This window comes from Globicephala melas, chromosome 6 (genome assembly GCF_963455315.2).
Source record: "Globicephala melas chromosome 6, mGloMel1.2, whole genome shotgun sequence".
Classification (NCBI taxonomy): domain Eukaryota; kingdom Metazoa; phylum Chordata; class Mammalia; order Artiodactyla; family Delphinidae; genus Globicephala; species Globicephala melas.
In genome coordinates, this window is record NC_083319.1 from 110,344,167 (window position 1) to 110,358,645 (window position 14,479).

At 36.4% G+C, this 14,479-nt stretch overlaps 1 protein-coding gene across 3 annotated transcripts in view; it reads right to left on the reverse strand.

Moving 5' to 3' along the window:
• GALNTL6 (polypeptide N-acetylgalactosaminyltransferase like 6) overlaps positions 1-14,479 on the reverse strand; it is a 1,150,777-nt gene that overhangs the window by 652,162 nt on the left and 484,136 nt on the right. The gene's annotated exons all lie outside the window — the stretch shown is intronic.

Consider the following 14,479-nt stretch of genomic DNA (forward strand, 5'->3'; position numbering starts at 1 on the left):
TTTTCTGCATATATTATTATTATTGATTTTTAATTTAATTCAAATTTGGTCAGAGAACATATTCAGTATTATTCAATCTGTTGAAATTTATTGAGAGTTGTTTATTCATAAACATAGGCCTATTTGGGTAAATATTCCACGTGCCACCGAAAAACAAGGTTGATTACGAAATTATTGACTGTAGGATTCAATAAATGTAAGTAAATTAAGCCAACTTACTGATTTATATACACACACACACGCACATACATATATCCTTCATGTGAAACATATAACACTTGGGACATTTTTCATGTAATGCTAGATGTACTAAAATGTTATTGCATAGTAATGGCAATAATAAACAGGGAGGGAGTTATATTTTGGGCTTCCTTTAGGGCCCAACATTTGAAATATTTATGATTTTGTTCTATTTTGTAATAATCATGAAAATCCTCTGAAATGGTGATAAAGACAGTGCCAACCCACTTCCAGTCAGTTTAACTGGGATACGTGTGGGAGGGAAAACAATTCAAAATACTACAGTGCTTGACCTCATGGCTATTGCAGACTAGGTTTTTTTGGTTTTTTCTTTGTACCTTTTGACCACCTTTTGATACATTTACGAGTGCCAGTTTACAGCACCTTGGACAGACCCCAAATTAAGTGATTTATTACCTGTCTATCAAAAATCCTTGTAAAACGGTTTTCCTGATAGATGACAATTCAGACAATTGTGTAAAGTTCTGTTTTAAACAGATTTCCTAACAAGATTATCAGAATAGCTAAGTGTATTATTGTTAGTGAACCACAATTTTTTAAATCTCATCAAAGAAATCATTCATGTTCAGGAAGGGAAGAAAACTTCTTTATTTTCTTTTAACTTTATGCCATTGTATGCCTTCTTGCAAAGCCATTTTGGTTCAGCTAAAGTTCTCTCAGTCTCATTCTCAATTGTAACAGAATAAAATGTCATCTTGGCATCTGGCTACTGACAAGCAGACTATACAGCATATCTGTATGTCATTTCCAAGCATCAATTTACATAGTAATTGTTTTAATGTCAGCTTATTCAATTTTCAATGGCTAGTTTTAGTCACACCGTTTTTCTGTTCTAATCTTGCCATGCCAGTTGGGTTTGATAAAGCAATGATAACTGGTTAACTTATTTGCCTTTGACAGGCCTGAAAAATTAGTTTGGGCTGCTGAATATATAACGCGGAAGGTATGAGTGACTTGGGCAAGAAAAATGTTGGTGGCGTTGTCATGTCTGGAGTCAAATTAGGGCTCTGAAGATCTGGTGGAAGCTGAGGAAATCAATATCTATTAGAAGTTGGGGCTGATTGCTGGAGGGAAACACCAGTTATAGGGGTCATTTTACACATACGGAAGTAGTGATGTTTTTATAATATGGGATTAAATTTAAGCCAGAATAATGAACTAAATATTTTTAAATATTAAGAACTTCTCCACTTTTGTAGAGAAGAATGCTTTCCACAGCAGCAGTTCCAGATTTTTAATGGAATTTTATCAGAAAATAAGTGTTTCTGTTACTGAAACAGTTGAATCGCACAAAAAAATAACAGGTACTTATCACTACACACCAGTTAGAGAACCCTAGAGATTCATACTTATTACATGGATTCAGATGAGAAGGTCTACCGGAGTAATTAATCACTTGATTTGGTAAAAACGAAGTAAATAACATTATTTGACTAGGAGAAAACTGAAAGTGATTTATCTTTTTTTCAAACAGCTTTAGGGAGATATTCACATACCATCTAATTTATTTGTTGTACCAGTTAAAGTGTACAATTCATTGATTTTTAGTTTATCCACAGATATGTGCAACCCTTAGCACAACAGATTTTAGAATATATTCATCAACTTAAAAAGAAATCTCATAGCCTTAGTTATAACTCCCCTGTTCTTTATCCACTGACAGCCCTAGAGACCACTGTTTACTTTCTGTTTCTCAGAGTTTCCTCTTCTGGACATTCATACAAATAAAATCATATATTACGTGGAATTTTGGACCTGTTTTTTTCATTTAGCATAATGTTTTCAATGTTAATCCAAGATGTAGCATTTATAAGTATTTTATTCCTTTTCATGACTGAATAATCTTCCATTTTGTGGATATACCACATTTTGTTTATCCAGTGCTTTACTGGTGGATACCTGGGTTGTTTCCACCTTTTGACTACTGTGAGTGATGCTGCTATAAACATTCATGTGCACATTTTGTATGGACATGCTTTCATTTCTCTTGGGTGTATTCCTAAAAGTAGAACTGCTGGGTCATACGGTAACTCTGTGTTTAATTATTTGAGGAACTACTGGAGTATTTTCCAAAGCACTGACACCATTTTACATATCCACTAGCAACGTACAAGCGTTCTAATTTCTCCACATTGTCACCAACATTTACTATCTGACTTTGCGGTTCCAGTCATTGTAGTGGGTGTTAAGCAGTATCTCAGTTTGGTTTTGATTTGTATTTCCCAGATAACTAATGATGTGGAGCATTTTTCATGAAGCTATTGGCAATTTTCATATCCTCCTTGAAGAAATGACTATTCAGATCATATGCCCATGCTTCAACGGGGTTGTCTTTTTGTTATTGAATTGTAAGAGTTCTTTATATATTCTAGATACAAGTCCCTTATCAGATACATGATTTGCAAATATTTTCTCCAGTTCTCTGGGTTTCGTTTTCCCTTCCTGATTCTGTCCTTTGAAGCATAAAAGTTTTTAATTTTGATGAAGTCCAATTTATCTATTTTTTCTTTTGTTCCTTGTGCTTTTGGTATCGTATCTAAGAATCCTTTCTCAAATCATAGGTCATGAAGATTGACTTCTGTGTTTTCTTCTGAATCTTACAGTTTTAGCTCTTATATTGAGGTCATTGATACATTTTGGGCTCATCTTTTGTGGTCTGAGGTAAGGGTCCTACATCATTCTTTTGCAAGTGGCTACCTGGTTGTCCCAGAAGCCTTTGTTTAGATGATCATTCTTTTCACATTGAATGGTTTTGGCACCCTTGTCAAAAAGTCAATAGATCGTGGATGTACAGAACTATTTCTGGACTCTCTGTTATATTCTGTTCATCCATATGTCGATCCATATAACACACGATATTGATTACTGTTGACTTGTAATAAATTTGAAATCAGGAAGTGTGTGTTATCCTATTTTGTTGTTGTTCTTCAGGATTGTTTTGGATATTCTGGATCCCTTGCAATTTCATATGAATTTCAGAATCAGCTCGTTGACTTTTTTTTGTTTTTTTAACATCTTTATTGGAGTATAATTGCTTTACAATGGTGTGTTAGTTTCTGCTGTATAACAGAGTGAATCAGCTATACGTATACATATATCCCCATGTCCCCTCCATCTTGCGTCTCCCTCCCACCCTCCGTATCCCACCCCTCTAGGTGGTCACAAAGCATAGAGCTGATCTCCCTGTGCTATGCGGCTGTTCCCACTAGCTATCTATTTTACATTTGGTAGTGTATATATGTCCATGCCACTCTCTCACTTCATCCCAGCTTAACCTTCCCCCTCCCCGTGTCCTCAAGTCCATTCTCTATGCCTGTGTCTTTATTCCTGTCTTGTCCCTAGGTTCTTCAGAACCTTTTTTTTTTTTAGATTCCATATATATGTGTTAGCATATGGTATTTGTTTTTCTCTTTCTTACTTACTTTACTCTGTATGACAGACTCTAGGTCCATCCACCTCACTACAAATATCTCAGTTTCATTTCTTTTTATGGATAAGTAATATTCCATTGTATATCTGTGCCACATCTTCTTTATCCATTCATCTGTTGATGGACACTTAGGTTGCTTCCATGTCCTGGCTATTGTAAATGGTGCTGCAATGAACATTGTGGTACGTGACTCTTTTTGAATTATGGTTTTCTCAGGGTATATGCCCAGTAGTGGGATTACTGGGTCATATGGTAGTTCTATTTTTAGTTTTTTAAGGAACCTCCATACTGTTCTCCATAGTGGCTGCATCACTACATTCCCACAAACAGTGCAAGAGGGTTCCCTTTTCTCCACACCCTCTCCAGCATTTATGGTTTGTAGATTTTTTGATGATGGCCATTCTGACAGGTTTGTGGTGATACCTCACTGTAGTTCTGATTTCCATTTCTCTAATGATGAGTAATGTTGAGCATCCTTTCATGTGTTTGTTGGCAATATGTATATCGTCTTTGGACATTTCTCCGAAGCTTGTCAACTTCTAAAGTGAAGTCAGCTGGGATTCTTACAGGGATTTCTTCAAATCTGCGGCTCTGCTTGGAGTGTTCTGCTGAGTTAATATTAACTCTTCTGATTCACAGACATGGGATGTTTCTTCATTTCTGCAATTTCTTTCAACAGCGTTTTGTAGTTTTCAAAGTGTAAGTTTTACATCTCTGTTGTTCAATTTATTCCTAAGTATTTTATTCATTTTGATTTTATGGTGAATTGAGCTCTTTGGAGGTATTTTCAGATTATTCACTGCAAGTGTATAAAGCTAAAATGATTTTCATATACTGATGTCATACTCTAATACTTTGCTGACATTATTAGTTCTACTAGTTTTCTCAGCAGATCCCTTATGGTTTTCTATACATTGATAGAAGATTATGTCATCTGCCAATAGAGAAGTTTTAACTCTTCCTTTGCAATTGGGATTCCGTTGCTTCTTCTTCTTGCCTAATTGCCTGGACTACATTATACAGTACAATTTTGTATAGAAGCAGTGAGACCAGACATCCCTTTCACCCCATGATCATAGGGGTAATATATCCAGTCTTTCATCACTAAGTATGATGTTAGCTTTCCAAAAATGGCAGATTTCCCCACATTTTTAAACAAAAAACCTTAACTATTAATCCTTACCTCTTATCTCATTAAACTTCCATGAGTGGAAATATTTATAATGAAGAGGGAACAAATTTAGAATTCCTACTGCAATATTAATCTTACAGAACAAAATGCATCAATACGTCAAATTTCCATTTTCTTTAAGGAATTAAAATTGCAAATCTATTTGCGTTTCTCAAACTTACGCTTTCGGTTTTATTTATTTGATCCTTATCACGTAAGTTTCTCAAACGTGAGGTTTTCGTTCTATTTATTTGATCCTTATCATGGTTACAAAGGATATATTCTGAAATTTAACAGATATGATTCTGACTAGAGGTTATTTTTGTTTTGTTTGTTTTTCTGGACTTATTCAATACCTAACACTTAATATTAATCACGTGATGAACATTATATCATGGGTTGAAGATCACAGAAAACCAAAGTCTTATTGTCAGGGAGCCACTGTTCCAGTGGAAGGCACCAGCCAAAATTTCCAATTCATAATATAGAATAAATCTAAATATTGTGTATGTGCAATGTCCTATGAGAACAGCTAACATCATCTGGCAGGCTGCTATTAAAGTAAATGAGATTAATTTTGCAAAAGAGAGCATTTTAAAATAAATAAATTGTAGTAATTTGAAACAGTGTAAAAGTATAGATAACTTTGCAATCTAGTTGCTAATCAGGAAATGAGAGTACTCCCTTTGATAGCTCAGCTGGTAGAGCAGAGGACTGTAGCATTTCCCATTATAGTCATCCTTAGGTCACTGGTTCAATTCCGGCTAGAAGGAGGAGTTGATGTTTTACTAACACAACATTGTAAATCAACTATACTAGAATAAAAATTTTTTAAAAAAACTTTATATATGGGAAAAAAAGCAATGAGAGTACTTCAAGCATCTGTGACTTTAAAATTTAACAATGAAATTTCTATATGAGTATCTTAGTTTGTAAGTAGATAACACAAACAACTAGGCATGGAATATCTACATAGACTCTGTTGTATCTATATTTTTTTCTTTTATAGATCTAAATATAATTACCAAACAGTAGACCAATACAGAAATAACCATCATAATAAATGGCTTTTGGCCTTTGACTTTCATCATTTTAATAATTCTGATGTTAACATAGGACTATGGTGTAAGACACCATCTTTTTTCAGTTATGGAAAAATTCCCATATCTAAACACTAAAATTCTATGATTATTCAAATGTTAAAAAATAATAATCTGATAAGATTGACTCCATGATCAATTCTGGTCTTCTAGTTTGATGTCAAACTTCCAAAAACTAGTTGCTTTTCTGTGAGCTCAATAATTTTTACTTTTCCAGTGGAACTTTAAAATTTGGATAGTTTTGCAGTCACACTGATTGGAGATGCTGACTTTGCCACCAAGGTCACACAAAACCGAAATAACTGTCTCAGTTTAAAGCACATTGCTATTTCCCAGTGATGCCATGAAAGTGTACAGTGATGACTGCCTAGTGAAAACCTAGCAGTTTAACACATCTCTAATTACGATTTTTCTCTATCACTGATGTTGTAATGCAGTCTCATAGTTATCTACTATTCTCTTGAATAGATGCGTTCAATTTGAAGCTTTATATACTTGGGGTAATAAAATTACATAAAATTAAAAATACATGTAATAATACAAATATATATATATATATATGTTCAGGACTGAAATAGATATCCCATGAATGACAATAATGATCAATCATTAATTCATACTTGATTTTCCAGTTTCTTTGTGTAATTTAAAAAGCAATTACAGTTTTGGGATCTTAACGAGCTAGTACACCGCAACTCATTATAATTTCAACCTTTATATTTTTATCTTGATTTAAAGCAGGATAACACAGTAATAAGCGACTAGGTTTCGGAGTTTGAGAGCCCTGGTTTGGAGTCAAATTTACATCAATTACCAGCAATGGTGACATTGGGAAAGTTATATAACATACTTAGGGTATTTTTAGAAGGCTTTGTGTGTGCGCACAACTTCCCACCGCTACTCTTTCACACCCCCATGCCCTTGTGTTTGTCCACATTCTACCTTTCAACGAATCTGCTTTATGATCTGTCATTCACTCCAGAGATGAGATGTCTGACAACTCTTGAACTGTTGTCTATCCTTGGAGGATTCTCCTTTCAACAGGCATACATCTTTAGTTACAGTGGTAAAAACTCTTCCATGTCTTTCAGGCTTTAGCCAATGGAAGAGATACTTGTGTACATTTCTGTTGTTATACTATCATGGCTTTCCTTTAATGGCCCTTAGAAACAGACTAATGTACTAATGGCTACACTAGGTTGCGTAAGCCAGGTTTCAAAAAATATTCTTCAAATAATTATTCAGTTCTTCAAAACAATTGCAGTTTTGAAAGGTTACTTCCTATCTGTTGTTCCTGGTCGTTCCTCCCTCGATCTGCTGCTTAGGAGTTAACTGTTTTGTCTTTTTTCAGTCATACTGAGACATACACTATGCTAGAGCATCATTTGATTCAAAGAATACACTTCCAAACTCTTCCAGGGCAGTATTCCCACCTGACTGGAGTGCACAAGTCCTTTAGCTTAATCTGCTTCAGAATTGACTTGTGAAAAAAAAAGAAAGAAAGATACTTCATCAAATTCACAAGTAAATCATAATGAAAACATGAAAGGAAGGCAGTGCCTCCCCAGCTTTTGAGGAGCCTTTGAACTTGAGAAATTTTAAGAAAATCCTTGCACATTTTTGGATGGCTAACCTCAAACATTTCTGTGGATGAGTTCTAACATTCAATAGCCCAGAGTCAGAGCAGTTAAATCACACTTTCTATTTCACACACAATTAAAATAAATATCAACCTATCACATTCACTACATTATATTAAAATACATTGGACACACATAATTATTTTTCCTAATAAACTCAAATCTGACTCCCAAAATTTAATCGTTTTTGCAATTTATGTTTTTGAATTGTAGTTCACTTGATCTCTTTATATTTTATCTCCTCGTGATATGAATGCAAAAGAAGGAAGGAAATCAGAAGGAGAATCATCAGAAGAAAAAGAAATAACTGAATAGATCATGGTGCAGCTGATTTGGTAGAACTGACACCAATCGTATTTATCTTAATACTCTGTGAGAGACATAAAGAAAGTCAGCACCCTGACTTAGAAAAGTGGGTAAGTAGAAAATCAGAATGACAACTGCCTGGTTCAGCGTCACGGTCCAAGTCAGGAAAGTTAACTTTTTAATAATTATTATTCAACATAATTTCCGGAAGGCATGATTAGACTTAGAGTCTAATAGAAAAAGAAAAATTACTCCAAATCTGTGTATATCGAGAATTTGCCTTTCTCCTTGTATACAAAGTAGATACTGTGCCCTATTCATCCAGGGAGGAGGTCCCTTCCCTCCACAGATGGTCCTGGGTGGAGGGGCAGCTGTTATGCTAACACCCCACCCTTTCTCCATCCATCCTCCCAGACGTCCCTTCCAGGAGGAGGAAAGACACATGACTGCTGAGTTTGAGTTACAGAGTTTATCATGCTTGGCTCAGCTTCTGCTTCAGTTTTGTGCACGGGAACCCACTTGCGTGCAGAGACCAGACATCTCCCTCTGCCCTCCATGCCCGAAATTCTGCATTTGTCCTTTCTCGGCAATGTCTGTGACTGGAAGGCTGAATGCGCCTCCTATTAGAAATCACGCTTGGCCCAGGTCTAAACCACGCCCACCAATAGACTCTGATCAATGATAAAGGTAAGGGCTTCCCTGGTGGCGCAGTAGTTAGGAATCCGCCAGCCAATGCAGGGGACACGGGTTCGAGCGCTGGTCCGGGAAGATCCCACATGCTGCGGAGCAACAAAGCTCGTGCGCCACAACTACTGAGCCCACACATCACAACTACTGAGCCTGTGCTCTAGAGCCCACACATCACAACTACTGAGCCTGTGCTCTAGAGCCCACGAGCCACAACTACTGAGCCCATGTACCACAACTACTGAAGCCTACACTCCTAGAGCCTGTGCTCCGCAACAAGAGAAGCCACCGCAATGAGAAGCCCGCGCACCGCAATGAAGAGTAGCCCCTGCTCGCCACAATTAGAGAAAGCCCGCATGCAGCAACAAAGACCCAATGCAGCCAAAAGTAAATAAATAAATTAGTAATAATAATAATAAAGGTAATATTTACTTTCAAACCATTTCTGAGACAATCTCTCCATTGGTTTAGAAATTGTGCAGAGAGCAGGGTTGTGATAGATTAATCTGATATATCTGCAACACTGCTGAGAGCAATCCCATAATGCTATCATGACAAGAGGTTGTCAGAATTCTCCTAAATGTTTTCAAAAGATGAGATCTCTCAGAATTTTCTATTAAAATTCAGTATCTTGTTTGTTGTCAAGGCATGAAGCTAAAACTTCCTTATCTTGGGAATATAAGTTAAACGAAAAGGAACATTTAAATGAAAACGAACAGCCACAATTCAGAGTAGAAGTACTTTAACTCAAAAATATCCCAGCTACTCAGCCGCCTTATAACTGCATCGTAATTAATGTGGATGCATATGAACAGGTATCTGGATTCTTTTATAAGAGCAAAGAATGAACCTTACATCAATGATGCATTTACCTGAATTCTCGGCAAAGCTGATCTCAACTCTCTGCAAAGCTGATCTCAACTCTCCTATTATTCATGACTCTTCTGTGTCCTAATCTCACATACTTCCTGTTTTCATAAATGTAATTTCTTCTTACACACATTAATTCTAGCATGGTTTGGGAGTACTTGTGGTAACTGCTGATACATGTATTCATATCCAGGGAGTAATACTTGCTCAACTATTCTTTAGTTTTCCCTTGTTAACAATATATTCATGCATAAGTTTATCAGAATTTCTTTTCTATGCAGGTCATCCTTCCATGGTTTTCTTCCCCCTTATTTTATATGTATTTTGTACTCTAAATACATGTTTTAGAGTCAAAATAAGATGTTCTACAGCATACAAAGGCGTGACATCCCAATGGGTGACTGAATACAAAGAAAACGCACAATCAAAATACAGGTGAGGAAAAACTAACCAGGCCAGCCAGATATCCAGTGACTGGACATTTGTCATGCAGAAGCTCTCATAGTAAAATTCTTATTGACATTGCATTAGATAAAACGGGAAAAATAAGATGTTCTAAGGACAGCTTGAACTCAGGTGCTCTGAGATTGAGCCCAGGTACTATGGATATAGACGTAATTAGGGAGTAACTGAAGAAAACAGTGAGTATTCAAACTATCATCATATAGATACTTCTGCAAAAAAGTACAAAAGTCAACCAAAAGTGTCAGGCTATGACTATGGAAGAAGAGGTAGAAAATTTGACAAGACCAAAGCATAGATGGCATGAAAAACTAAAACGTAATTTACAAGATAAAGGGATGCTAAAAATAACTGGAAAAAAAACACAAGAAATTCAAAATGTAAGTTAAAAGACTGAAATTTATTATTAGGATATAAGTAAAAATGTTCTTGTTCTGTATAGATTTAAATTACTGCACACATGCCAACTGACTTGCCTTTATCTATGCTTCCTACTTAATGGGAATCTATTACTGATTCAATGAAATAACAAAGCCAAAAGAAAGCTCTTCATTTTTATGCTAGTGAAGTAAGCAGTGAGACAAATACAAGTGCTCTCTGGATTGGGATTTCTGAAGTAATTCATGTTCTAAATATTCCTCACAGTGGACTAGACTGTGCACTAAGCATGTCAAAGCACCTAGAACCATGAACATTTTTGAGAATATGAAGAGGTAAAGAGCATGGGCATATACACAGAGAGTCACCTATCATGCAGAACAGTGTAGTAAGAACCACGATGATGTGTTTTGGAATAACGATCAAGTTCAGGAAAATTGCAAGATGGTATTCCCGGATATTTTCCACTGCAAAATCCTAAAGCAAAGAAAAATAACGTCCTCTCTCCTGGCACTCTGAGCCGGTAGTTGGAATTGGCTGACTGCAAATGAAAAGTTTCTTAGAACTGTTACGTTTGATTATAAAAGTCACATACATTTTGCATTCTCTTCCATAGATTCTGTCAATATAAACGAGCCATGGTCAATTACCTGCAGCCTCCTTAAATTGATAACACTGGAATCTGTGTCCAGCTGCTTTTACAATTTGAAGGACAGAGTTACATACTCCTGTAATTATCTATGCCTGCATTGTGGGAAGCATAACCGAGGTCAAAAGCACAGGACTTTAAACAGCGGGATCCCTGTAAGACTTTGGCTTCCGGTTTCCTGCAGGTGGCACGCTGACAAAATCAGAGGCATCATCTCATCTCGCTTCCTGCATTACTGAGAGTCAGAAACTGGGCTAACCAAGTAAATGACCATTCCTGGGTTCTCACACTTAACATGCTGCTGGCATGCTTCTCCAATCTTCTGTTAAGACCGTCTGTTTGTTTGAGTTCTCTTCTTGGTATCATTTTACTAGCGTCTGTCCTATTACATACCCAGCCTCAGGAAGTAAGAATATGGTCACACACCATGTTTTAGCCATATTTTTCTTTCCTAACATTTAGAAAAATACCCTCCAATACTATAAATTTAGTAGCTCTGATAAAATTTTCAAAATGTTTTTCTTTCCATTTTTCCATCTTCTTCTCCATTATTGCCTAAGAATATCTTTTCTCAAAAGGTGGTAGTGGCATTAAAAATATCTCTGTGGAGAACAGTAACATCAGCTTTCTTTTGACTTCCATGATTTTCTGCACTGCTTTCATCTGCAAATATTTCCACTTGAATACGCATGAAAAGATTAGAGATGTCGGGGTGGAGTGGATGGAAATTATGCTCTGAGCATATTTATTATGCCAACAATGCAATTTAATGCATCTTTGAGGGTGTGCAATTAGGTATGAAAATTTCTCATAACTAGAACATTCTTGGTAGTGGGAATTACTGTAGATAATTTCAGGTGACATGGGAATAATTTTGCTAGATAGAAGGTGTAGTCCAATATATGAAGCATTCAGCTTAGGGGAAAATGGATTTTTTCTTCACATTAATTCTTCACTTAACACTATTGGGAAATGCAAATTCACATAAAACCTAAGGAGCAAACCAGTAATTTTTTTATATTTTAAAAATCCCTATCAAACTACCACTGGCATTTTTCACAGAACTAGAACAAAAAATTTCACAATTTGTATGGAAACACAAAAGACCCCGAATAGCCAAAGCAATCTTGAGAACGAAAAATGGAGCTGGAGGAATCAGGCTCCCTGACTTCAGACTATACTACAAAGCTACCGTAACCAAGACAGTATGGTACTGGCACAAATACAGAAAGACAGATCAATGGAACAGGATAGAAAGCCCAGAGATAAACCCACGCACATATGGTCACCTTATCTTTGATAAAGAAGGCAGGGATGTACAGTGGAGAAAGGACAGCCTCTTCAATAAGTGGTGCTGGGAAAACTGGACAGGTACATGTAGAACTATGAGATTAGATCACTCCCTAACACCATACACAAAAACAAGCTCAAAATGGATTAAAGACCTAAATGTAAGACCAGAAACTATCAAACTCTTAGAGGAAAACATAGGCAGGACACTCTATGACATAAATCACAGCAAGATCCTTTTTGACACACCTCCTAGAGAAATGGAAATAAAAACAAAATAAACAAATGGGACCTAATGAAACTTCAAAGCTTTTGCACAGCAAAGGAAACCATAAACAAGACCAAAAGACAACCCTCAGAATGGGAGAAAATATTTGCAAATCAAGCAACTGACAAAGGATTAATCTCTAAAATTTATAAGCAGCTCATGCAGCTCAATAACAAAAAAACAAACAACCCAATCCAAAAATGGGCAGAAGACCTAAATAGACATTTCTCCAAAGAAGATATACAGATTGCCAAGAAACACATGAAAGAATGCTCAACATCACTAATCATTAGAGAAATGCAAATCAAAACTACAATGAGATATCATCTCACACCAGTCAGAATGGCCATCATCAAAAAATCTAGAAACAATAAATGCTGGAGAGGGTGTGGAGAAAAGGGAACACTCTTGCACTGCTGGTGGGAATGTAAATGGATACAGCCACTACGGAGAACAGTATGGAGGTTCCTTAAAAAACTACAAATAGAATTACCATATGACCCAGCAATCCCACTACTGGGCATATACCCTGAGAAAACCATAATTTAAAAAGAGTCATGTACCAAAATGTTCAATGCAGCTCTATTTACAATAGCCCGGAGATGGAAACAACCTAAGTGTCCATCATCGGATGAATGGATAAAGAAGATGTTGCACATATATACAATGGAATATTACTCAGCCATAAAAGGAAACAAAATTGAGCTATTTGTAATGAGGTGGATAGACCTAGAGTCTGTCCTACAGAGTGAAGTAAGTCAGAAAGAGAGAGACAAATACCGTATGCTAACACCTATATATGGAATTTAAGAAAAAAAATGTCATGAAGAACCTAGGGGTAAAACAGGAATAAAGACACAGACCTACTAGAGAATGGACTTGAGGATATGGGGAGGGGGAAGGGTAAGCTGTGACAAAGTGAGAGAGAGGCATGGACATATATACACTACCAAACGTAAGGTAGATAGCTAGTGGGAAGCAGCCGCATAGCACAGGGAGATCAGCTTGGTGCTTTGTGACCACCTAGAGGGGTGGGATAGGGAGGGTGGGAGGGAGGGAGACGCAAGATGGAAGAGATATGGGAACATATGTGTATATATAACTGATTCATTTTGTTGTAAAGCCGAAACTAACACACCATTGTAAAGCAATTATACTCCAACAAAGATGTTAAAAAAAAAACAAACAAACAACTTTATAAAGATAAAATACGGCAACTAAAAAGTAGTCCTCCAAACCACAATATACTGATTTGTTTTTCCCTAATGGGTTAATTATTTTTGCACAAGGAGATTTACGTAATGTACATTACTGGTTTAATTTAGATTTCTAGTCCTGGTTTCATTTATGCCCTTTATTTTCTCCGATTTTCTTTCTCTCACACCAATGATTCTAAAGGAAGATGAGCTGCAAAAGTCAATATACTCTATTAGCTGGATAGATTTAACAAATATGCATGACAACGCCACAATTTCAAATTCTGCCCACATTCTATGTTCTTGGCATACTTTTGGCATAGCATATGCTAATAAGAAAACCATAACAGACAAGAAAAAAAAGTACATTAAGCAATGTTAGGATTAGACGGGGGTGGACAGAGAGAGGAAGGCTTTCAGCCAACTGTAGGTAATATTCTTCTTGTTTCCATTCAGACTACAATTTTTAGCTACAATTCAGTAAAAACTGAGCCCACTGTCAACCGACAAGCCACAAGCAATTCCTAAGTGATGGGAAACTGAGCAACCAAGCATTACCTTTAGATTATGGATGCACTCATGTTAGGCACTTTCTAAGAAAATGTAACAACAATGGCACTGATAAGGCCGAGGTGAGAATGCAGTCGGTCGAAGGCATGCACGTGTAGACAGTTCTGACAGCACTAATTACCAGAGAAAAACATGAGCTTCATAATGTACGTGATCAACACAAAGTTATAGATGTCATCTGAAAGCACTTCGGTTTAAATG